The following is a 25,645-nucleotide window of genomic DNA, read 5'->3' on the forward strand; positions in this document are numbered from 1 at the left end:
CTGAATAGTTAACTAGCATTCTGAAAATCACATCCCCACTCCAAACTGACGGCTCAAACACATCAATTCTACTCACACAGACACAATATTAGCGTCCAACTCCCAAGGCCTGAGGCCAGTACTACAGGCATTTATCCCAGTTCAGTGTGAGCTGAGTCTGAGGCACATGCATCTACCATTGACACAACTATTCATTGACTTGCTGATAAAACAAGTTTTAACTGTGAGTGAAGAGCTATGCAAGAAATTCAGCTTTGTAACACAAATGGACCTGGGCCTGTCCAGTGTTTCTCATGGTGGGGCTCACCTGTATGGACCACAAGTATGAGCCTTGTCTGCAGGGGTAACCTTGACTTTGCCTACATCCACGTTCAGGTAAGCCTGGATTCTGACCCTGAGTTGTATCCTGGAGATACTGGCCTTTCTATATCTTGGTTTTCTGTTCTGTAAGAAGGCTTCCTATCTGCTCATACAGTGATCACAAGAAACAGTAAAATAGTCCACTCAAGGCTGGGCACCCCTGGGAGGTAGAGCTTTTTGTCAATGTCCACTCACACTACACTACCAAGCATGTGCACTTCACATGCCCAGTGGTGGGCTCACCAGGCCATTGGAGTACTCTGTTGCTCTCCACCATGCTACCTCACTGGATCTCACAGTTCTAACTATGTTAACACGTGGCACTCAAAATAGCAGAAGCTAGTCCTGGCCAGACAGCTGGGGGCTTGCTGCTACCTTCTCAATGCCACCAATGCTATAGCTTAAGACTAATGTTACAGGGTCTCAATGTGAAAAAAAACAAAAACAAAAACAAAAACCTAGGGTTCACTTTGCATCCCATTCACTACCCCCACTCCTTGTCACTCCATCCCACAATTTCCCCTCCTCTCCCCCTTTTCTCTGAGAGGGTGGAGGTCCTCTCTGAGTATCCTCCACACCCTAACACATCAAGCTTCTGAATGGATAGTCACTTCCTCTCCCACTGAGGCCAGACAGGCAGTGCAGCTAGTAGAATGCATATCCCACAGACAGGCAACAGCTTTTGAGATAGGCCCCCATCCTGTTGTTCAGAACCTACATAAAAACCAAACTGAATAGCTGCTACATATGTCCAGCCCATGTGTGTCCTTTGGTTGGTGGTTCAGTCTCTAAGAGAGGAATCTAGACCTGTTTCATCTCTCAAAGCTGGAATAATAAAGCTAAAAGAGCCCCGTGTCTTTGATGACGTCAGATACCTTTCCCACACCGAAATATAGCCACTGAAGAGTCTGCTGGAGGAGGAGAACTGGAGACAAGAAATGGCATGTCAGTCCCTGTCTGGAGTTTCAGGTTTGCAGGGTGTCTCATGCATAGAGAACTGTGCAGAAGTTCATAGCTGCCAGACTGGTAGTGGGGAGCTAGAAACAGTGGTAGCCTTCAGTTAGACTGCATTCAGCCTCGCAGGGCCTGCTGTGGGCACGTGAGTTATTTTGTTTACCTCTCTCCTCCATGCCCCCTTCTTCCTTAGAGACACTGGCCTGCTCTCAATTTCTCCTCCTTATTTCTCAACGCAGCCTCTCCTCCGCTTCCTCTTCTGGGAAATTCAACCCCCCTTTTCCTCCTTATACACAGGATCCCCAAACAGCAGTGCCTGATTGTTCTGATCTGCTAGGAGGAGGGGCGCAGATCCAGGAATGTGGGGTGAGGAGGTGTAGAGCTGGAGGATGGGACAGAATAGCCACTAGTGGGGACAGTGTGCTGCAGGCTGGAAGTCTGCACCACTCTTAGTCCAAGAAAGGGACTGTAAGTGACCTATAGCAGAAAGTAGGGGAGGCTGACATTGACCTCTGTGCCCAGCTAAGTTACCACCTGTCTCCCTGTCAGCCTTTCCACACAACTGGCCAGCAGGATACCATGTAATGAGTAGCCCTAACCTGACCAACACTGGTCTTTCCACAGCCAGCAGAATCCAATGTCATGTGTATCCTATCTTTATCTTTCTGGAAATGGAGATCCCCCCCCCCCCTCCTTGCTAGGCATTAACCTCTATTGTAATTTAAAGTTTGTTTGGGCGTTTAGGTTTTGATTTCTCTATCAGTTACAATACATTTCTCTAAAATCCTCTAAAAGTTCTCAAGGAAGTCAACCAAGAGACCAAGACCATGGCAAAACTAAACTGAATTAAAATCATGTGTGTCCTGCCCAACAACTACATTGTATAAGAATAGGAAGTTTTAAAATTGTGTGTTTAACCTGGATTTCTTTTGTTTCAAGCTTAGCCCTAAGAAAAGGAAAACCACTAAGCCTGGTGGACAAGAGCTATAACTTCAGCACTTGGGAGGGTAAGGCTGGGAGGATGTGAGTTTGGGGCCAGCCTGGGCTACAGAGGGAGTTTCTGTCTTAAAAGAAAAATGAATGGATGTCTGATTTATGACTCAGCAGTGGAATGGGTGCCTAGCAATCAACTGGCTTAGGTTTCAATCACCAATACTAACATTTAAAGAAAAAGAGTGAAAAAAACAAAAAACAAAAAACAAACAAACAAACAAAATAAAAAACCTGTGCAGATAAACATGAACCCTGTGACCCCTTTCAGAGGAAGGTTCACTACAGCTAGAACCTGGGTAACCAGCACCACTTCCACAGAGCTCTCAGTATCCACTGCAAAGAACAACCATCTTCTAGGGAAATGCCAGTGAGAGGCAGTGCTCACAAGCTAAACCTCCAATGAAGACCAGAAAAATTGGGGACAGAGTTAAAGAGAGACAGTCAGAGAGAGAAAGACAGAGACAAAGTTAAAGAAAGTGATAGGAGAGGAACAGAATTAGAGAGAAAAGAGAGAGTCAGGGTTAGTGAGTCAGGAAGACAGTTAGAAAGTGTTAGAGTTAGAGAGACAGAATCAGAGAGTTAAAGATGCAGAGTTAGAGAGTCAGAGCTAGAAAGTCAGAGACAGAGTTAGAGAGAAAGTCAGAGACAGAGAACTAGGGAAACAGAAAAAAAAAAAGGAGACAGACACATAAAAAGAGAATCAGATAGACAAAAAGAGTTAAAAAGACTGCCCAAAATTCAAAGAGAGGGGAGGGAGAAAGAGTCGGACGGAGACAAGAAAAGAGATGCATAGATGCAGAGACCCTGAATAGAGACACACAGAGACAGGAGAAAGCAGAGATAGAGTCAGGCAGACAAGAACATGGAACAGTAAAAGAGAGCAATGAAGTGAGAAACAGAGAGAAATTGGAACTGAGACACAGAGAGTCCAAGAAAGAGACAATCAAAAAGAGAGAAGTGAGAGAGAACTGGGGAGGCAGATATGGTCTTGGGTTCTGCTGGTCCTTCCGGACTCTTCAGGAGTGCCTTGGGACTTTGTGCACATGGGACAAGTTATCTCTGCTACCCATGCCAGCCCCTAAGTGCCTCTATCCTAGATCTTCTGGGAGATGATAATGAATTCCATATTTCATGCAGGAACAAGGAGAGCACCTCTTACAGCCCAGAACCCCTCACTTCCACACTCTCACCCCCTCCAGCCAGGTCCCATCCCCTCTACCTGAGAGCACTGTCAAGGTTTTCCAAAACCCTGCTCCCATAGCTATGTCCCAGAGGCTGGAACCAGGACAGCTACATATCACTCAGTGCAGGCAGGCCCTGATTCCTCTCACTCTGGCCAGATAAACAGGACTGTGCTTGACTGATGGCTGCAGCCTAGAAGTTTCTATAACATCTGCCACCCACACTGCCACTGCAGAGGGAATCAGACTCTGGGGGCGATTTGATCTAATAGAGGTGCATCTTCAAACACAGGTAATAGAACAGCACATGGGTCAACTCGGCAGTAAAACCTCAAAGACCATCCCTGACAGGCTCCAGGGTGTCGTCAGCAACATGAGCCTCATAAATTGGCCCTGCGATCCCAGGAGATACAGGGCTGGCTTTATGGTCACACCAACACTCAGTCACTGGGGACATGATCGCCAAGAGATAAGGTCATGGGAGCTCTGAGATGGTATCGATGCTCAGCCCTAAAGCAGAGAGCAAAATGATAACAAAATTGGAGGGGGCCTGGGGAGGGGGGCACAATAATCCATCACGGCACCTGTGCAGGGGACCAGGAAAAGCACTATTGATTTTCTTACAGGCCAGTGCACAGATTTGTCAGACAAAAGAATTGAGATGTCAACCCCAGAATCCGTTGGCAGCCATTGCTGTGTGCAGCCCGAGGCCTGACTCACGGAGGCCCAGAACACTTCACACAGTGAATTGAGAATGGATAGTTTTATTCCAGAGAGAGGCACATGCTGGACTCATGGGGAATGGGTGTGGCATTAACTCCCACCTCTGTTAGCATTGTCTCTTTGTGCTTTCAGCCCCACTAGTCTAGAACACCTAACCCTTAGAGAATGGGTCCCTAGATGGTTGGTTTGGCTTTAAGACTCCAAATGATGGGCTTTTTGGTATTTCAAAGCGAAGTCAGTGGAATTAATTTCACCTTGGGCCCAGGTGAACCTGACTATCTATATATTAGGTCTTAGTTGTTTACTCTTCCTAAATTAATGAAAGAGTCAGAACCCTTGTGCCTCTAGTATCTGAAGTTCCTCAGAGAAATACATCCAAACTGTGCACCCCAAGGAGGCTTCAGAATTGAGAGGTCCACATATCTGGAAAGAGTAGTATTAATTCATTGTGGTAAAAGTAACAGCCTCTCTAGACCCCACTAGTTATCTGAAATTCTAAAGAAAATTGATCCGTTTCCCTGGGATAATAGCTCAGCAGTCTTCACTAAGCTGGCAGGTGGGAGTCACAGGACAATAAAGAGCCCTAGGAGAATCTCATCAGAAGCCAAGCTGCCTTCCTGAGCCCCTAGAACCTCAGCTCACTTAAAGTTCCTGTTAGTCAGTCGTGCCCAGGTCATGAACAGTTATGTCACTGGTGAAGCCAAGTACTGTCAAAGTATAAGAGGGTCACAATTTCCATCTTGTGATAAAGATTCCCAACTGTGCAGCCAGTATAGATGCATCTAACCCAGAGCTGCTCTTTATAATTTTCACTCATTCAAGCTAGTTCCTTTATATAAATTCCTTAGGCTCCTCCAAGGGCTTGGGTCGCTTCTCCAGCTCTGCTCTTTGTAGCACACACCTTGTCTTCTAGGCTCCAGATGCCTGTACTCCACTGCTGCTGCTGTTCTTGGTGGTCATCTCATGGTACTGGCATCTCCAAAACACGGCTGTCTTCTGCTACAACTGAACTACAATTTCACAAAGCCTCTCATAGGCTCTTTTTCATGGTGCTAAGCCTCAACTTCTCTGCGTGGTGACATGTGGGAAATTGGTACTTCTCTTAGACACATCATTTCATTCACATCCAGTTTTCCTCGAAGCCTGGCCTGGCATCAGCACCAAATGCTCATTTCAGCTGAACCCTTAGATCTATGGTATGTCAACAAAGATAAAAAGAAAATGCATAGTGTACTCTGACACAGTTAGCTTCTGACACATTTCCCAAAGGCTCAGGTGTTGCAGTTAGGAAACAGTAGAGACATTCACAGGCAGGGCTTGGTTGGAGCGAGCAGGGCACTAACAATAGAAACATGAAGGTATAATTCTTGAAAACCTCCTGGCCTATTCCTCTGTATCTCACCTTCCAAGCTACCAAGACAAAAACAGCTTTGCTTGGCCCCACATGCTCAAGCATGATTATTTCCTTCACAGGAAAAAGAAACAGAACAAAGGACCATTGATTGAGACCTCTGAAACCATGAGCCAAGATAAGTCCTATCTCCTTTAAATTATTTACCTCAGGAATTTTGTCACAGTGATGGAAAGCTGATTAAACCTTAGCATCATAGATCTATAAGGAAAGTTCACCATTAGTTAAAAACAGAAGATAATCAACAAAATACACAAAAACCTATGTTTTTAAGCAGCAAGAATGGCGTCAAAGGGACACATCAAGGTCCACTGTCTTAGAAGGAACCATGGCAACAACACCCTCTCTGTATAGTTACAGAGCTTTGTTAGTCATTGGCTGGCATGGTCCCATCAATATTCTATTTCAATGTTTTCACTAGAGTAGCCTTGGTATCCCAATTCCACTCTGGTCTTGTCTCATAGTATGCCAGGTACAGTCAGAGCCATGTGTCACCTTCTAAAATCCACCCCTTTCCTTCCTGCTGTGCTTCTCTGCAAAGGAATGCTCTGCAGTACTCTGGCCTAGTGGTCATTTTAAATCTCCTATAGGTGGTGTGTTTTGTGCTTCTGTGGTAAGACAACATGACCAAAAACTATTTAAGGAAGATGGGGATTATTTTGGTTCTGGGGATCTGTGATGGTTTATATATGTTTGGCCCCTCAGGGAGTGGCACTATTGAGAGGTGTGCCCTTAGAGTAGGTATGCCATCATGAGCGTGTGCTTTAAGACCCACTTCCCAGCTGCCTGGAAGCCAATCGTCCACTAGCAGCAGATGAAGATGTTGAACTCTCAGCTCTTCCTGCACCATGCCTGCCTGGAGGCTGCCATGTTTCTGCCTTGATGATATTAGACTGAACCTCTAAACCTGTAAGCCAACCCCAATTAAATGTTGTCCTTATAAAACTTGCCTTGGTCATGGTGTCTGTTCACAGTAGTAGAACCCTAACAGGAACAAACTCAAGTCCTTGTGTTTGTAAGGCAAGTATTTCCTGACTAAGTCCGGGATTTTACAGTTTTCCTAGCATCAAAACCAAGCTTGACCTTGGTAGAGAGATTAAGAATTATCAAGAGTTTAGAGTGCATCTAGGATGAGCCTCTTGTTGCCAAGTCTTGAGTTCAAGTGTTAGGTTCATACCATGTAACCCTTATATTGTACTGCATGATGCAGCTATATAAGGAGACTATAGACAACCCTCCACTGTGTCGGTCATCTGAAGGATTCCCTGTGTCCTCCTTGGGACCCATCAAGGCAGGGATTTTACAGGACTTTCTTTCATTTCCTCCTCCACGGGCTTAATTTACATTTACATTTTACCTAAGAAAGCAAGGTAACCCCTACTTTAGCATTAGCTCCCCCAAGTGACAGAGTCTAGGGCTCCAATACTCCCCACCTCCCCTCCACAGAGCCACTGTTTTGTTGCTGTGGATTAGCCTCAGCTGCTCTTGGCCTCTTTGCAAGTTCAGAAGCTGACACTGTCCTGACTTCTTTTGTTCAGCGTGTATATCAGCCTCACCTGGGCTCTGTCTGTCTGTCTGTCTGTCTGCCACTTGTTTTTATAACCTTTGCTCTACCATATGAAGACTCAAATTTCTTTAACCCTCTGTGTCATTTGGACTTTTAGAGAGTTCCAATATGAGGACCAGTATTGAATCAAGCTGCTCAGAGTATGTAGTAGTTCAGATGAGACTGTCCCCATAGTCTTAGCATATGTCCCCATAGGCTTAGGAGGGAGAAGGGGGGTGGAAAGAAGAGGGAGGAGGAGGAGGAGGAGGAGGAGGAGGAGGAGGAGGAAGAGGAAGAGGAGGAAGAGGAGGAGGAGGAGGGAGGGAGGGACGGACGGACGGACGGACGGACGGACGGACGGACGGAGGGGAAAAGTTTGTTGAGCACCTTGGGCCTCACTTGTTGACACTCTTTGGAGAGGTGTGTCATTGGGGATAGTCTTCAGGGGTTTACAGCCTTATCCCATCCAGTTCATTCCCTCTGTTATATATGTGACATTGAGGATATGAGCACTTAGTTCCCTGTTCCTGCAGCCATTCCTACTTCTTCCTGCCATGCCTGCTTCTTGCTGCTATGCCTCCCCATCATGATGGGCTTATATCCCTCAGGATACATAATCCCAAATAAACTCTCTTCTATAAACCACCTGCTCTTTTTTTTTAAATCACATCAACAGAAAAGTAGCTACACAGATTGATTTGCAAAATCTCTTGTCAGGAAGTCAAGGTCAGCCTCTTCTTACAGGCCAGCCTCCAGCAGCCTCTGGGTTGAGTTACAGGTAGATGAATGCTGGGTGGCTATGGTTGTTATTTGTTTTATTTTGTTTTGTTTCACTTGAGTCAGGGTTTTACCTACCCCAAGTCAGCTTACTATGCAGCTAAGGACATCCTTGAACTCCTGTCTTCCTATGTGCCAGGAGGACATGCATTAGCCACCAAGCACAGCTGTTGTCTCTATGGAGAACAGCAGACATTTCCACAAAGGTTATAGACATTTTTGTTGCTCCAAACCTCTGACTTGCTTTGCTATTATTCCTTCTTCCTCCTAACTTTAGCTCTTATAGCATCTATGTTCTGATTTCAACTAGGATAACCTGGGGAAGAAATGAGAAAGAGAAATGGGAAGGAGGAGGAGGAAGGGAGGGAGGGAGGGAGGGAGGGAGGAAGGAAGGAAGGAAGGAAGGAAGGAAGGAAGGAAGGAAGGAAGGAAGGAGGGAGAAGAAGGAGAGAAGGAAGGAGAGCAAGAAGGAGAAGGGGAGGGGAAGAAGGGAGAGAGGGAGGAAGGAAGGAAAAAAGTTTGTTGAGCACTTTTTGACTGAACAATCTGACAGATGGCTACCATGAACTGTCATTTGAATAGCCTGCCCTGGTTACCTGTAACCCAACTCCATGTTATCACAGACACATTGTAAGATGCAACCTGTGTGGATACTTTTTCCTCTCTTGCCTGTCTGTTCATTTTCTTTATGATGTCTTTTAAAGCACTGAGATTTTATTTTGGTGAATTGGGATTTAATATAACTTTGTAGTCCTAGTCTTTAAGTTGAAGTCTGTGGTTTGTCTCAAACTAATACATGAATACACTGTGGGCTGAAGTGGAAATTTCTGATTTCTTTGGAGATTCATTTGCATCTGTGATGCTTTTCTGAAAACTGTCTTCTGAGAGGGTGGTTTTGCTGAAGCAGACATGTGGGAGGATTTTGCTGAGAACAAATAAGTAGCATTTTTCTGGAAGCTGCCTGGAGAAAGGACATATGATGTTTTACTAAAGCCGATGCTTGAAAGAACATATGATATTTGGAAAGGGTATAAATATAACCCCACAGACAGCGGACAATGTTGTGTGATATTGGTATGTATTATCATGTTTTTGCTGGTCATTACTGGTCTGGGCTGACAACACTATATGGTATTGATTCACCCTGGTTGTTTTGGTTTTTGTTTGTTTGTTTTCATCATTTGTCACAACTTCATAGAGAGAAACACACCAAAGAACTTCTGGTGGTGTTCCGGTGTCTCCTTGCCACTTCTAGGGACTTAGGCTGATAGGCTGAGCCTTGCCATTTCTTCTAGATCTGACTACCATTGCTGAGTCATGTATGATGTTTACAAGTGGATAGAGCTGCTGTTGCTGATTTGTGTCCCCACCGTTAGGGAAAAGCACTAATATTTCACCATTAACAGTGATGTCTTTTAATTTACATATACACTTCACTGGGCCAGAAAAAATGCTCAGAATACAAAGATGTTTGCTGCCTTTCCTGGCTATCTGAGTTAGATCCCTGGAAATTAAATGGTGGAAAGAGAGAGTAGATTCCTACAAGCTGTCCTCTGACTTCATGTGTGTGTTCTCATGGTGTGTACAACTATATACATGCATACACATGTGCATACATAATAAATAGATAGACAGATGGATGGAAGGATAGATATATAGGATATATGGGATAGACAGAGACAGGCAGACAGACAGACAGTTACAAATGCAGAAGTCCCTGTGTCTTCTAGCTTACTTTACTAGGACCAGGTGCTCACTCTATGAAATGTTCTTTTTATACTAACTGAGTAAATTATATTCCTTCCCCTTTATTCTATTAAGACTATGAATTAATTATATTAGCTGGTGTCTGAGTGAAAACCAAGTTCCTATGATTAGGTTAAATACTGGGGTTCTTTTTACACCATATGTTGTACTTTTGGCATACATCCCTGGCTCATTTGCTCTATTTTGACAGGGATATTCCAAACTAAGAGAGAAAAGACTATCAACAGATGCTAACTCTGAAATGACAGAGATGCCAGAATTATCTCACAGATTTGAAGCAGCCGCTATCACAGAAGCGATTCCATGAGCAATTATAAAAAAACACACTAAATAGGTGAAAAATTATAAAGACACACTAAATAGTCTAATCTAAGAAGCAGAAATATAAAAACCAAAACACTTGAGAACTTAAAGACAGAAGCATTTGAAGGTCTTTTTAAATGTATATACACCATCTTTCCCTCAGTTTTCCACTGTTCGGTCACAAGTCCATGTCTTTCACAATATCCTGGCTGTTACACCGTGCTAGAATTCATCAAGCTTCTTTTCCATCCCTAAAACTCATTCTTCCTGTACTGCTTCTTTTCTGGATGGGTCCTGCCCATCTGCATCCGTGAACATGTAGGTTGCTTGGTAGTCCCGACCCCATAGCTGACCTGAAGGTTGCTGTCTGTCCTGACTGTGAGCATGCTTACCCGCCTTCTCTGAAGATTGCTGCCCATTCTGTCTCCAAGCATGTTTTCCCTGCCTTCTTTTACCTTTTTTTCCTAAATATTAACACATTTTCTCTTCCCCACTGTCTTAGTCAGTGTTTCTATTCCTGCACAAGTCATGACCAAGAAGCAAGTTGGGGAGGAAAGGGGTTTTTTATTCAGCTTAGACTTCCACATTGCTGTTCATCATCAAAGGAAGTCAGGACTGGAACTCAAGCAGGTCAGGAAGCAAGAGATGATGCAGAGGCCATGGAGGGATGCTACTTACTGGCTTGCTTCCCCTGGCTTGCTCAGCTTGCTTTCTTATAGAACCCAAAACTACCAGCCTAGGGATGGCACTACCCACAATGGGCTTTCAGGCCCTCCCATCCTTGATCACTAATTGAAAAAGTGCCTTACAGTTGGATCTCATAGAGGCATTTCCTCAAGAGAGGTTCCTTTCTCTGTGATAACTCCAGCTTGTGTCAAGTTGACACACAAAACCAGCCAGTATACCCAAATACTTGGTATTTTTTTAAACTCCCCAGACACTGTGAATGACATGTGACAAAGACCTCAGATTCTGACCTAGCACCGCAACTAATGGCTTTTCCTAGAGGCAACTCACCTTTTCTAGTTCCCATCCCAAACCTCATCTGCCCCATAGTAGACTGAAGCTAAATAAGTTACTCTATTCTCCAGCCTTATGGTTGTTGAGATGTGTTGTTTTTTGCTCTCGCTACCGGCCAGGAAGAACACAACAAACCTGAATCTTCTGCGGCAAAAGCTTTATTGCTTACATCTTCAGGAGCCAGAGAGCAAGAGAGCAAGAGCTCTATTGCTTACATCTTTAGGAGCCAGAGCGCAAGAGAGCAAGAGAGCAAGAGCAAGAGAGCAAGAGAGAGAATGGTGAAACCCCGTCCCTTTTAAGGAGAATTATCCTCCGCCTAGGATGTGTCACTCCCTGATTGGCTGCAGCCCATCGGCCGAGTTGTCGTCACGGGGAAGGCAGAGCACATGGAGTGGAGAACTACCCTGGGCACATGCACAGATTATTTGTTTACCACTTAGAACACAGGATGTCAGCGCCATCTTGCAATGGTGAATGTGAGAGTGGCTCCCCACAGATCCCCCTTTTCTTTTAATAAGAGCAATAGGCCACCCATATTAATGAGAGTGGAGATAGAGGTCAAATCCCCAGTGTGCAGGTAAAGGAGCCGTACACATAACCTCCTCCCAGGCTCATCACCCAGAGGGGTCCTGGTCTGGTCCCGTGTCGTTTTTCCTGGGGAGAAGGACACTTGGACACTCAACCTTCTTGAAAGATGACATGTCTCCCTAGAATAGGCTCATATATGCAGCAGAGCCCTTCTACTGCAGTGCTTAGCCGTGCAACTCTCTCGGGCTGCTGAAGCACACTCACTCTATCCCGTGCAATGAGACTAGCCTCGTGGGGTGCAAGAGCTGAATGGCCAGCGACCTATTGCTTAAGCATAGATATATCAGGGGAAGCACCATGTTCTAGTACTGCAAGTGCCTGGGCAATAACCACCTTGTCTCTCCTAGTTTGGGCCTTAAGCTTACAGACCAACCAGAGAAGCAACACTAATCCACAGCAAAGTATATCTCCAAATAATCCCACCCATACCCATTCTTTAAAGAAGGAAAATGCTGAGGAGATCCAATTGGGTAATCCTTTGGTCAGGGACAGGTCCAAGCGCGTGGAGTTGACCTGAAGTCTCAATTCCCGAAGGGTCTGTTCAAATTCAGCTGTCCAATTCTGTAACATATACTGAGAAAGACTTTTTGACAAATTAGCTGCCCTAGTAAATTTAACATACTGAATGGAAGTAACGCACAATCCCGGAAACTTTTGTTCACATCCCAGCTGAGTTATTTGCCATAATACATCTAGTTGTTTCTGAACAAGATCTATGAGTTGATTAATTTCTGCCCATGGAGCATTTTTGGGATTGGAGGATGGCGGCCACTAAGCCTGCATTGGTGAGAGGTCCCCCAAGCTCCCGACAAACCCTGAGCCAGTCTTGTAAACCTTTGTTCTTTCTAGGGGCTATGGCCGCTCGGCACTCCTGTGTGGTTTGCTCATAAATGAGCTGTTCTACCAGAGGTGCGGCTTGCTCTGAATCTCCAAAAATACGCTCTGCTGCCTCTGTCATTCTGGCCACAAAATCTGAGAATGTCTCCTGAGGTCTCTGGACGATCTTTGTTAGTTGTCCAGTGGCCTCACCTGCTCGGGAGAGCGCCTTCCAGGCCCTAATAGCCGTGGAGGAAATTTGGGCATAAGCTTCCCAGTGGTAGTTTGTTTGATCAGCAGTATAAGCTCCCTGACCCGTTAACAAGTCAAAAGTCCAATCTCTCTGCTCTGGAGTCAAAGCAGCAGCGTTTGCTCGGGCCTGCGCTTGTGCAGCCTCTTGCCATAGAGCTCTCCATTCCATATATTTGCCCATACTAGGGAGAGCGGCTTTTGCAATCATTTGCCAGTCGGCAGGAGTTAGTGCCATGCCGGCAAGCCTGTCTGCACCAAGGTAAAATTAGCATTGGTTCCATATTTACGGACCGACTCGGCAAGCTCTTTAATCTGCACATATTCTACCGGAGCGTGGACACGCCCACCCTCGGCTCCTTCAAAGACCGGAAATGCCTGTTGTATTTTCCTTTGTTCCTCCTTTGGAATGAACAAGTCTGCGCATTACCTCTCTGTCCATTGCCTCTCTGCGCAGGGCTGACACCTTACGCAGGGCGGGGGCTCCACATAGGGCGGAAGTGCACTATGACCTTGAAGCCGACTGCCCGGAGGCTGAGCAGCATGCTGGCCTTCGCCAGCCGCTTTTGGCTTTTTCCTTAACTGATTAGCTAGCATTTTATCTGGCTGGTACCCTTTTCTCTCATAATGAGCTGCTTCCTCCTCCAAGTCTGTTTATTCAGAGGAGAATTCTTCATCTGATTCAGAGCTACTAAGAGCTGGCTCCTTGAGCTCATCTAGTGATGAGTATAGGCTCCTTCTCCTAGAGACCTCCGCTAATTGATCTTTTTTCTTTTCTTTTTTCTTTTCCTTCCTTCTAATCTCTCCCCAGGTATTCTTACCTGACCTAAACTTTTCCTCGGGTTCAAGACCCGTGGAAAGGCCTGTATACTTATTTTGTGTACCATATTTCCTCTTTGCTCCTACTCTCTCTCCCCGCTTTACTTCTGATAGATTGCCCTGAATTTCATCCAGAATTTTCATCCCTGCCTTAACCGCTTGATAACATGTGAAAAGGAACAAAAAGGCTCCTAACACTAGAGAAAGTTCAAGGCCAAACATACCTTGTAAAGCTATTTCCCACTTTACTTCTGATAGACTGTCTTGAATTTCATTAGAAAGTTCAAGGCCAGACGTACCTTGTAAAGCTATTTCCCACTTTACTTCTGATAGACTGTCTTGAATTTCATTAGAAAGTTCAAGACCAGACTTACCTTGTAAAGCTATACTTACGGGTACCCTGTTCCCCAGCTGAAGAGTTCTGAATTCACGCAGTTGAATCCTTCTCAACAGTCTGTTTTACGGGAACACTTCATTACCACCATTCCCCAGCTGAAGAGTTCTGAATCCAGGCTGGATCATTCTCAACAGTCTGTTTTACGGGAACACTTCATTACCATGACCCGCAGTTCTGGTTCCGGAATGAGGGATCTTCCTTGCGCCGGTGATGGTAAATTCCGTCCCGGGTTTTCTCGTCCCAGGTCTTCTCGTCCCGGGTCTTCTCGTCCCAGGTCTCAGCACCAACTCTTACACGCGTTCTCGCTACCGGCCAGGAAGAACACAACAAACTGGAATCTTCTGCGGCAAAAGCTTTATTGCTTATATCTTCAGGAGCCAGAGCGCAAGAGAGCAAGAGCTCTATTGCTTACATCTTTAGGAGCCAGAGCGCAAGAGAGCAAGAGAGCAAGAGCAAGAGAGCAAGAGAGAGAATGGTGAAACCCCGTCCCTTTTAAGGAGAATTATCCTCCGCCTAGGATGTGTCACTCCCTGATTGGCTGCAGCCCATCGGCCGAGTTGTCGTCACGGGGAAGGCAGAGCACATGGAGTGGAGAACTACCCTGGGCACATGTGCAGATTATTTGTTTACCACTTAGAACACAGGATGTCAGCGCCATCTTGCAACGGCGAATGTGAGGGCGGCTCCCCACATTTTGCTAGGAACTTGGGCATCTCCCCACACATGTCACTCTGAGGCTGAGCCACAAACTGCACAGATAAAATGCAGACTTGGATCTCCATCCCTATATCCTCTCCTCTGGAGAATTTCCTCCTTTCCCTTCTTCATAATATTGATGTCTTTAAACATTGTCCTCTGAGCCCTAGCTGAAGTAGAAATGTCTGGTTTCTTTGGAGACTCAGTGGTGTGGTGTGTGATGTTTTTCTGGAAGCTGTCTTATGAGAGGGTGTTTTGCCTAAGTAGGCATGTGATAGTATGTTTTGCTAAGAACAAACACGTGGTGTTTTCCTAGAAGCTGTCTTGTGAAGGTGCATGTGATGTTTTGCTGGAGTGGATTGTGAGGGTCCGACTCGCCAGCAAAGCAGATGCCACAACAGGATCCTTCTGTACACGTTTATTGGGAGAGCTTGATTGCAGAGGCGAAAAGACCCCAAGCCCAGAACTGGTGCTGCTTATATAGGCCTAGGAGAGGCGTGTCTCACACCCGGATTGGTTATGCATTTGCTACCTCATTTACATGTCTCACATCCGATTGGTTATTCATTTGCTACCTCATTTACATGTCTCACATCCGATTGGTTATGCTCTCAGTACCTCACAGAACCTCAATAACATGCCCGGGCCAGGCAGTGACTTGGCAAAAAACTTTACTGCATATGTACACATTGGTTGTTTACCCAAACTTAAGCATGGTGGCCAGCAGTAGCCAGTGCCACCTTGTAATGGCATATGTGGCTTCCCACAGTGGATGCTTGAGAGGGAGCATGATGTTTAGAAAGAACATAAACATAACTCCTCAGAGAGTGTGAGGACACTCTTGCATTGGTTCACCTTGCAACACTTGGCTGATTTTAGCTGATCTTCACTCGTCATGACTCCGTAGAGAGAGAAAAGCACCAAAGAACTTCTCATGGCACTCTGGTTGCTTCATGCTGCTTCTTTGGACTCGAGCAGATTTGGCTGAGCCTCTTGGTTTCTTCTGTATTGAGCTGCTGCTACGCATTCACGTTTGGTGTTTGCTATTGAGCTGGACTGCTGGTATCCTGACAAGGAAGAGTGGAATTGCCTCCAAAGAACTACTACCAAACAGATCCACAACCCCTTTTTCTATTAACCTCTCTCTCCTACCTCTGGTTGATGGGCTAGAAGGGAGGTTGATGCGTTTAAGAAAGTAGGTTTAGAGAAAAATCTAAGCCTACTCCTGCCTCTCTGCCTGAGTCCATCGCAGCCATGCTTTGTGCAGAATGGACAAACAACACAGGCAAAAAAGCCAAGGTCCACAAACCACACAGTCCAGCTGCTTCAAGGGGAAGAGGAAGTATGTGACACTTCTGCTTCCAGTCACTTCCACATACTTGGGGCTTGAAAGCATTATTCTCTCTGGGCTTGTCCTTGCTCCCTGGAGGATGGTTTGCCTGGCAGCTCCTCGATTTCCTTGTGTTCTGTCAGTGTCCCTTGCTCCTTGCCGGATCTATGTGCAGTCCCTGTGAGGTGGGATGGCCAGTAGGAGGAACAAGAATAGAACCATCTGCGTACACACTAGAAACAAACATTTTTTTTCCACTGGAATTTGAGGGTAGGGGTACAGGTCTGTGTTCTTCAGATATGCCTGAATCCTAAAGCTGCCCCTATACTCACTGACCACCGGGGCCCAAAAAGACTGTATGTGAGTCTTCATGGAATAAGGGATTGTGTCTCTCCCAGTGGGATTAAAGAGAAGACAGAAAAGCACATGACAGTTATCATGGAAACCCCTGCAAAGTCTCTAGTGGCTTGTATATCCCTCAGCATTTGACAGTAAATAGAAGCATCAGGCAAGATCAGCAGTGGGCAGAACCTGCTGCATTATGTAGTGCCCCTAGTGTTGTGGCCTTCCTGCAGGTCAGGAAATGAGGATTCCTCAGCTCCTGGTGGCTCCTTCCAGGCAGGCCTAGGTCAATGACTTCCAGCTCTTGACAACAGCCAATGTTGTCATCACCCTGGGGACTGGGGTGTCTGACACCCTGTCTCTAAAGATTTGATAGGTCTCTCTCTCTCTCTCTCTCTCTCTCTCTCTCTCTCTCTCTCTCTCTCTCTCTCTCTCTCCATCATCCACTTGTTTTGCCTTAGACCTTACCTCAAGCTCTTGACTGCTCATCCTGTGGTTCTGCCTCCAACTGCCATATTGCAGACTCTTCTCCCACCTTTGTACCTCGTCCTGCTGAGCCCTCAGATGCTGAACAGTCTGCCTCTCTGCGACTCCTGTGCATGTCATGCCACCACTCTGCTGCCTCTGACCCTGCCACTCCTCTGTCTGTGCTACTTCATTCCTTATGAGCTCATCCCATCCTGCTAAAAAGAAGTATACTGGTCAGCTTTCATCATCACCTTGACACAGCCTAGAATCACCTGGGAAGACAGTATTAATGGGGTTATCCTGGGAGCACATCTATGAACTATTGTCCTAGTTATTGATATAGGAAGATCCAGCTCACTGTGGGAAGTACCATTCCCTAAACAAGGGTCCTGTGCAAACTGTTTGAAGCTGCTCTTTCAGGCCTGCAGCAAGCAGCTGTTAACAGTTGTGTAGTCTCCTCAAGGCATCTGTAGAGTATTCATGATGGCCAGTCCCGGGCATACGAGTGGTTCAGCTGGCTTGTTTAACAGTTTTTACTCAAGATACGCAAGAGAACAAGAGAGAATCTAAAAACTCCTAATTATGAGATCAAATTCTTTTCTTACATGAAAATGAACATCCAGAGCATTTACTACATAAACTTAGAGAACTTATCATTAGCTGGGTGTGGGGTGCACACCATTATAATACCAGCCCTCTGGAGGTAGAGGCAGGCAGAGTTCTGTGAGTTTAAGTCCAGACTGGTCTTCACAGTCAGTTCTAGACCAGCCATAATTGCATAGTGAGACTCTCTCTCTCTCAAAATAAAAAGAGAATTATCATTAACGCTAACAGTGGTTCTCTCTGATCATAGCAATGATTTACCAATTGCCAGCTCTGAATGTACCCAAAGTTTTTCTCACCAGTTCCTTCCATCTGGGGTGCATGGGAGGTAGTTATGCTTCATTCTCAGCTCTGAGCTCAATGTTTGAGCTTTAGATCTTACTGGGGGCCACCCCTATACCTACCACCCTCATCCACCTCAGAATTATTAGATTTTGACTCGGAGTTAAGTCTACTTGCTTTGGAAAGCAGGCTAAGATCACTCAGGTAAGAACATAAATGGTGCAGTTGCTACAACAAGTTATTCCCAAATGCACACCTCTGCCTTTCAGGTCATCTCCTCTAGCTTGCACCAATGGCACTAGGTCAATACCCAATATCCACCAATATCCTCTAGGTCTATAACTCATGTCTCTTCTAGAAACAGCCCTGCTTCCTACATCCCATAAAAATTAGATCCACAGATGTATGCCTGCAACAAAGAGAAATAGCTGGCTTCCTGTTTCCCAGGGGCTTGGTGAATGTTTACTGTTATACGTTTATTTTAACTTATTATTAATGTTAACAACCTGCTTATTTAAACAAAATCATCAATTTTTCTAAACTCCAAGATAAGAGGCCTGCAGAGATGTGCTTGCAAGTCCTTCTCCTATGTGATGACCTCAAAGCCTGGCTTTGTCACTGTTTTGGGTTATGCAGATCTCTTCTGTATATAGAACTCCTCATAGCAACAGTCACAACACAGTGATTCCCCTCTCTCCAACGCCTCTGCCAGTACTTTCATACTAATTAGATTTTTATTAATTTTTAACATGTATGGACAATTTGCCTGCATGTATATCTGTATATCACATGCATGTCTAGTGCCCTCAGAGGCCAAAAGAGGGTGTTGGATTCCCTGAAAATGGATTTATAGAAAGTAGTGAGCTGTCATGTGGGTGCCGGGGATTGAACTCAGGTCCTCTAAAAGAGCAGCCAATGCTCTTAACTGATGAGCCGTCTCTCCAGCCCTGCAAGTTGCCTCTCCCAGTTAATGTAATTTACTAAAATCAGCCGAATGCTTAAAATACCAACTCTATTTACAGCCTGGTTAGTGAGGTTTTCTCCAGGTTCATAGAAGTGCAGAGATCTAGGGATCTCTAGTGCATACGGTGCACGTCTGAGAACCGATTTTACATAGGAAAACCCCTACTCAGTGCTGCAGGAGTCTGAGTAAAAGATCCAGGTAATAACGGGAAGCATGGTGTCTTCACCAGTTCACAGAATCTGAAAACATCACTAGTAATTGCTCCACACACACACACACACACACACACACACACACACTTTCCCTTCCCTTCTCCGTCTTGCTCTGCTCGCTCCAGCCCATAGTGGTTGGTTTGTTTGTTTGTTTGTTTGTTTGTTTCTCATTATGGATGGTTGTGAGCCACCATGTGGTTGCTGGGATTTGAACTCATGACCTCTGGAAGAGCAGTCAGTGCCCTTAACCGCTGAGCCATCTCACCAGCCCCATCACTAGTAATTGTTAAAATGAGAGTCATGAGTCTGTCATTCTAGGTCTTGGCTTTTGAGGTCTTGGTTCATCCTGGATAGAGATAGAATCTTCTCCATGGGACAGATCCTCATTCAGCACCACAGGACAGACAGACCGACAGGATCAGGGCTGGACACTGGGCATCAGAGACTACAGACATGCTCAGGCCAACAGGAAGGGTGTCCTCTGGCCTTCCTGAGAGCCACAGAGGAGACACTGCCAAGGAACGGGAGAGAAATCCCCTGGCACAGAGGAGGTATGGAAATCAGGGTGGTCACCCAGTCAACACAGCCAGAGACAAATGTAGGATGTCGAGACAGCTGTGTCAATTCACAGGACCTACCTGCCACACAGAGAGGAAACTGCCGTCACAAGCTTTACTTAGTTTCAACAGGGAGAAGGCTGCTGGAAATCAGGGAGAGTCTCGGTTTACATCAAGACTCCTCAGAAATAAATGCTTCCCCAGCCTTTGACAGATTAAGTGGAGAAAACCAGCAGGTTTTGTAAATCAAGCTAAATAAATGATTGGGTAATGGCTATCTAGCAAACTGCTTTCCCGAGGACAGCGGATACTGTCTCGTAGAATAACAAGCAAACACTACAAAAAAATAATCATATCCCAGTATCCAAAGAAACCATTAATGAGCATAGTGAAAGCTGCCTTTATACTGCAGTTAAGGAAAAACAATGGCAAATTAGAAGCAAATAACAAATGTAAAACTAGAACCAATTACTCCATCTCAAGAACAAAATCCTAAATTGCTCTTCAAAGAGAAAATAGAAATCCCAATTAAAGGTTAATTTTTAAAATAAAATGAGAACCTGAGACATGAAGATGAGGGTGTGGGAAACAGCGCCCAGAGAAAAATGTCAGCACGGAGCTGTTTATTTTAGTGGAAAAAAATAAATGGCTGTGGGTTTCCCCCTTATGCAGACAGAAGGCTCTGTCTGTGGTGGTGACCACTGTGGGATTATCTCCTGCAGCCATGACCCGTAATGGTGAGATCTCGGGACAATGGACAGGAGGACAAAGGAGCCCAGGTTAGCCACCTCTTCAGAAGTCAGCATGTGTAACCCCTGTGTGTTTTGTGTGTTTTCAGTGTTCTTAGAGGTGATGTGCTCCTGTGTTAATTTTCAAGAAACCATTCTTTAGAAAATAAGATGGTGAAAGCCTCTTCTGGAACATCCCCAGAGAGCTCAACAGGAAACTTACATGCAATTCCGTGTTCTGATGTGTCTCCAAATCTTTCCTCATTAAATTCAGGATGAAGACCAAACCTGGAGCCAGAAAGCCCAGCTTTCTCGGGAACCCTGCTTCTAAGAGCCCATTACCATGCTTGATGTAGCACTCCCTTCTTCCCCCTCATTCAATGTTCCCTGATCACTTTTAAGGGGCTATGGGGCCCTGAGATTCCTAACTACTGTGAACAGAGCTGGACAACACACTATCTATGAGGGCTCATCTCATTTTAAGCTTCTGTGTTTCCAATTCTGATGCCAGTGTTGTATCTGTTCACCCATGCCCCCAGGGGAATTTGGGACATTTCTTTGTCATCAGTAACCTGGCATCTAACTGTGTATATCAAGGTTAGATGTTGGTGATTCAGATTTCCCTTTTGAGACTGGGTGTTCCTGTCTCTCCAGATCAATAACATTGAGTTCTAGAATATTCAGTAACCACTCTGTGCTTTCCCATTGACAGAGAGGACACTGGAGGAATAGTTTCTGGTATGGTCCTCCTTACTCTCACTCAGACTGCAGAGGGGGCCCATGTATAGGCGACACAGAGGTGGACCACCTGCCCAGGCTGGCCTTGAGTTGGGTGTGTCTGTTTCCTGACTCGGCATTTCAAGGTTGTCATACCAGTTCTTTAGAAAGGAAGTCTCAGGCTGTATGTTGTATCTGTATGTTGTTTATTCGTCACTCCACAGTTATAGAAAAAAATAATGCTTATCTATGACATTCTATATGGTTACTAATATACCTGAAAGTGAATTGCTATACATAACTGTCATCCTAGGTCTGGTCCAGCCCCATAATGTCAGGAATTTTGAATGAGTCGTGAAGATTTAAGAGGCCCTAGTGTCTCTGCATTCATCTTGCAGTCACCAGGTGGCTGAAAACAGGTCAGTTGGCCACTTCATCCCTTGGGGTGTCTAGGTTCAGAAATGAGAGCTGCTGACTAAGGGAACTGTGTCACTTCAAGCCTGACTCTGGGACTCCAGGAGTGTAGCCTGACGGGTGTTGGGGGTTGTTTCACCTGAGAAAGCCCAGGCAAAATGCCATGGAGATTTGAGTGAGAATGGCCATATCTGAATTCTTGACCTCTGGTCAGTGGAACTGTTTAGAAAGGGGACATGATGTGGCCTTATTAGAGGAGGTGTACTACTATGGGGTTTTGATATTTCAAATGTGCATACCATTCCTAGTTAACTAACTCTCTCTCCCTCCTTCCCTCCCTCCCCCTCTCTCCCTCTCCCTCTCTCCCTCCCCTCCCTCCCTCTCTCCTTCTCCTCCCTCCTTTTCTCCCTCTTTATCTCCTTCTCCCTTGTGTTTGCGAATCAGATGCATGCTCTCAGCTACTTCTGTAGCTCCATGCCTGCCTGCCTACTTTAGGTGGAATGGCAAGCCCCAAATTAAATGCTTTCTTCTATTACCTTGGTCATGGTGTTTTGTGGCAGCAACAATGGCTAAGACAGTTACATTTCACAACAAATGTACCTGGCTTTTTCCCACCTGCCACATCAGCCTTCACCCCATGGCAGTTTGAATAGCTTTGGCCCCCATAGACTCTTGTGCTTGAAATCTTGGCGCCTGGGGAGTGGCACTATAAAGAGGTGTGGTCTTATCGGGGGAAGTGTGTCACTGTGGAGGCGGGACTTTGAGGACATATTCTCAAGCTCTGCCCAGAGTGGAATCCAGTCTCCTCCTGGCTGCTTTTGAATCAAGAGGTAGAGCACTCGACTCCTCCAGCACCTCATCTACCTGCAAACTGCCATGATTCCTGCCATGATGATAAAGGGCTAAACCTCTGAAACTATGAACCAGACCCAATTAAACGTTTTCCTTTATAAGAGTTGTCTTGGTCATGGTGTTTCTTCAGAGCAATAAAACCCTGAGACAACCCCTCCCTGTCTCTTACTCGTATTTCTCATGTATTGGTTTCTGCAGCTTGGGGAACAGTTTGTTTGTCAGAAACCAAAGAAATTGGACCTCTTCGCAGGTGCAGCTCCAGGCAAGCATGAAGTCTGGTTGGCAAGAGATGTAGTGGTATGAAAATAACTCTGGTCAAGTCTCCTTGTGCATAGGTATGGCATTAAGACTCGGGTTGCAGCGAGGGAGGCTCTCAGTGGCTGCCAGCGGGTAGATCCTCCCCTCTTAGAGGGCTCCTCATCACTGAGAGCAGAAGTCACTGGAAATGGCACCATAAAGACACTGTGTTGGGAATTGGTTGTGCCAACATGGCAGTAACTGCCGGCTTGGCTAGACAGCTGATTTAAGGTCTTGTTCCTTCACAGCAGTTACCTCTTGCAAGAGGAAGGGAGCAGGGTGGCCAGCAATTAAACACCATATAGATTTAGATTTAAAATGGCATGTAATGGAGAGAGAGAGAGAAAAAGAGAGAGAGAGAGAGAGAGAGAGAGAGAGAGAGAGAGAGAGAGAGAGAGAGAGAGTTTTTCCAAGTTAGTAAATTTCTCAAAACTTTAAATTGTCTTTAACTGGCAAAACAATATATTTGAATTTTGGATTTTAATCAGAGAGTAAAATAGAAAAAGAGCTCTTATCAGCACCCACCCTCACTCTGCCTTGTAATTGGTCATGTTACTCACTGTCCTGCTTATTGTTGGTCTCTGAGTCAGTAATACACTGTGTTGATGCTGACTGACTTGTCAGTTTGGGCCTTATTACTGATTTGCTTTAGTTCTTCCTTCTACTCATCTGACCGATGCACTTACTGCACCATTTAATCCTGTGCGATTTTATGGGACAGCTGGAATTTTATTCTTCTGTCTGCAAATAGTTGAGTGTGTGTGTATACACAGTTTTCTACTTCCTAATGCTCTCCCTCTATCCCTGGGTTTTCCTTCGCTCCTTGTCTCTCCCTTCTACCTCCCAAACAGGGTTGGCTGATTATGAAGCCTAGAAAAGGCAGGTACAAACAAGTAGAATCCTATACTTTTCCTATAATGGACGGACGTTTCCTGGAGTTTCTAATTGCAGGATATATATGTGTGTGTGTGTGTGTGTGTGTGTGTGTGTGTGTGTGTGTGTGTGTGTGTGTAATCACTCACTGTTAGCTTGTCCTTGAGATCTGCCATTTTATATTTAGTTGATTAGCTAGTTTTGATTTTTTTAAAAAAAAACAAAGTTTTACTATATAACCCATACTGGCTTTTCTCTACAGCCCAGGCTGACCTCAAAGCTGAGATCACCCTGCCGAAGGCTTCTGAATGCTAGGATTAAAGGTGTGTTCCACTTTGTACAGATAACATCTGCTGTTTTAGAGATACTATCGAAACGAGGAGCTCAGTCGCCAGCATGATGTTTCTCCTTGGAGATACTCCTTCAGTACCTGGGTTTATTGCTCCCTTCAGACTGTCACCCTAAAATATAAACAGTTCACATCCTGAGTATGCCCACTCTTGACCCAGGTCTGTGTCTCTGGGTGGTTTTCCGGATTTCCCCACTATTTTGTTGGACCTCTTTCTCTGTAATACTCAACAGTGGTCCATGGTTCTCTCTCCAAGCCATCTTCCCTTTGTGTGTGTATGTTTTTGTGTCCAAGTTTCCCTTTTACATAAGGACTGGGTCACACTGGATCCAGTCCACCCTAAAAAAAAAAAACTTATTTTAATTTGATCACTCATATAAAAGCCTTGTTTACAGTGAAGACACAGTCTGGAGAACTGCAGGTTAGGATGTGTGCATCTTCTAGGCAGACACAAACCCACAGCACTACAGTAGTTCATTTTCACATCTCCAGTCCCAAGACTCGCCTCACCTGCACACCTTACGTCCTCTATGAAACTGTGGCACTGGCCACAACACCACTGTACTCTACTTTCTGAAGATGGCCTTCACCAGCTTAGAGGCTGACGGGATGGCTCAAAGGGTAAAGGCGTGGTGTCATCAAGGCTGATGACCTGAGTTCAATTCCTTAGACCCATATGGTGGAAGATAACAACTGAACTGACTCCTCAAGGTGACCTCTGACCCCCATACACATGCCATAACATGAGAAAACATGCACATGTGTACACACATACATAGAAAAATACACAAATGAAATAATTTTCAAAGACTTGCTGATTCCAAGACGTTTCTTTTGCAAGTAAGTCAATTAAGAGTATATCATCTCATTAATATGAAGAGGGGTCTATTTTTTTATGCAAACAAAGTTAAGGGTGGGAGAAAACTTGTTAGCAAGAAACATAATTTAAAATAATTACTATGCGCCGGGCAGTGGTGGCACACGCCTTTAATCCCAGCACTTGGGAGGCAGAAGTAGGCAGATTTCTGAGTTCAAGGACAGCCTGATCTACAGAGTGAGTTCCAGGACATCCAGGGCTACACAGAGAAACCCTGTCTCAAAATAATAATAATAATAATAATAATAATAATAATAATTACTATGTAGTCTGGAGAGATGGTTAAGAGCACCAGCTGTTCTCCAGGGTCCTGCATTCAGTTCTCAGCCCCCATATGATGGCTCACAACCATCTATAACTCCAGTTCCAGGGAATCTGATGCCCTCTTCTGAACTCCAAAGATACTAAGCACACGTGTGTTGCACATACATGCATGCAGCAAAACACTCAGACAGAAAATAAAAACAAATTTTTAAAAATATTATGAAACTAAGGTTAAGCATAAAATAACATAAATATAAAATACTGTGACAGTCTCTTAGGCCTCTGCAGGAACTTTTCTTATTGGTTGTTTCAAATGTCCTGTGTTCTGACTATTTGGGGGAAAACTAAGCCCATGTACTTTATTTAAAAAAAAATGCTCATATCCTGTCAGTAACCCTTTGCTCAAAGAACATACTGGTCTACAGCTCAGAGGATTGACCAACAGCCACACATTTGCACATCCATGCAAAACACTTCATAGGAGTAGACCTTTAGCATAGCTGAAGGGAAGTCTGCTTGGTGACTCTCTTGTGCCCTGACTCTGAAGCCACCCTCTGCTCAACCTTCCAGCAAAAGTGGCCACATGATGGTCGGTGTGTCAGCCAAGGTTCCTGTCTCCTCATCTGCCATCTGCTTGCCAAAACGTTTTCTGGAATGGTGGCTTTATTATTAAAGCACCTAGACCTGCTCTTCCAGAGCTGTGCTCTGAACTCTTGTCAGTTATCTGGGACCTTTATGTCATGAGAAGCCTTCAGGGTCTGGGTGGTGCGGAAAAGCCATGGGAGAAAGACAAAGGACTCTTAGTAAACAACAGCATTAAATCACACCATGCCCCGGTAACACTGTCAGGGTGCAGGCTTGGCAGGTGAGCTAACTGCCTTCAGGTGGGATATCCTTACCACATTTTGAGAATGTG

At 45.1% G+C, this 25,645-nt stretch overlaps 1 long non-coding RNA gene across 2 annotated transcripts; it reads left to right on the top strand.

The window, feature by feature from the left end:
* Positions 1 to 1,404: 1,404 nt before the first annotated feature.
* On the top strand, positions 1,405 to 24,380 carry Gm30154. 2 transcript variants are annotated; one of them, XR_873669.1, is made up of 4 exons: positions 1,405 to 1,459; positions 21,117 to 21,222; positions 22,268 to 22,404; positions 23,502 to 24,380. It is a non-coding gene; the product is annotated as a predicted gene, 30154 (long non-coding RNA). The 2 variants fall into 2 exon arrangements; XR_382651.2 differs by lacking the exon at positions 1,405 to 1,459 and having other exon boundaries at positions 19,001 to 21,222.
* The last annotated feature ends 1,265 nt before the right edge of the window (positions 24,381 to 25,645 follow it).

This window comes from Mus musculus, chromosome 13 (assembly GCF_000001635.26).
Source record: "Mus musculus strain C57BL/6J chromosome 13, GRCm38.p6 C57BL/6J".
NCBI classification, from domain to species: Eukaryota; Metazoa; Chordata; class Mammalia; order Rodentia; family Muridae; genus Mus; species Mus musculus.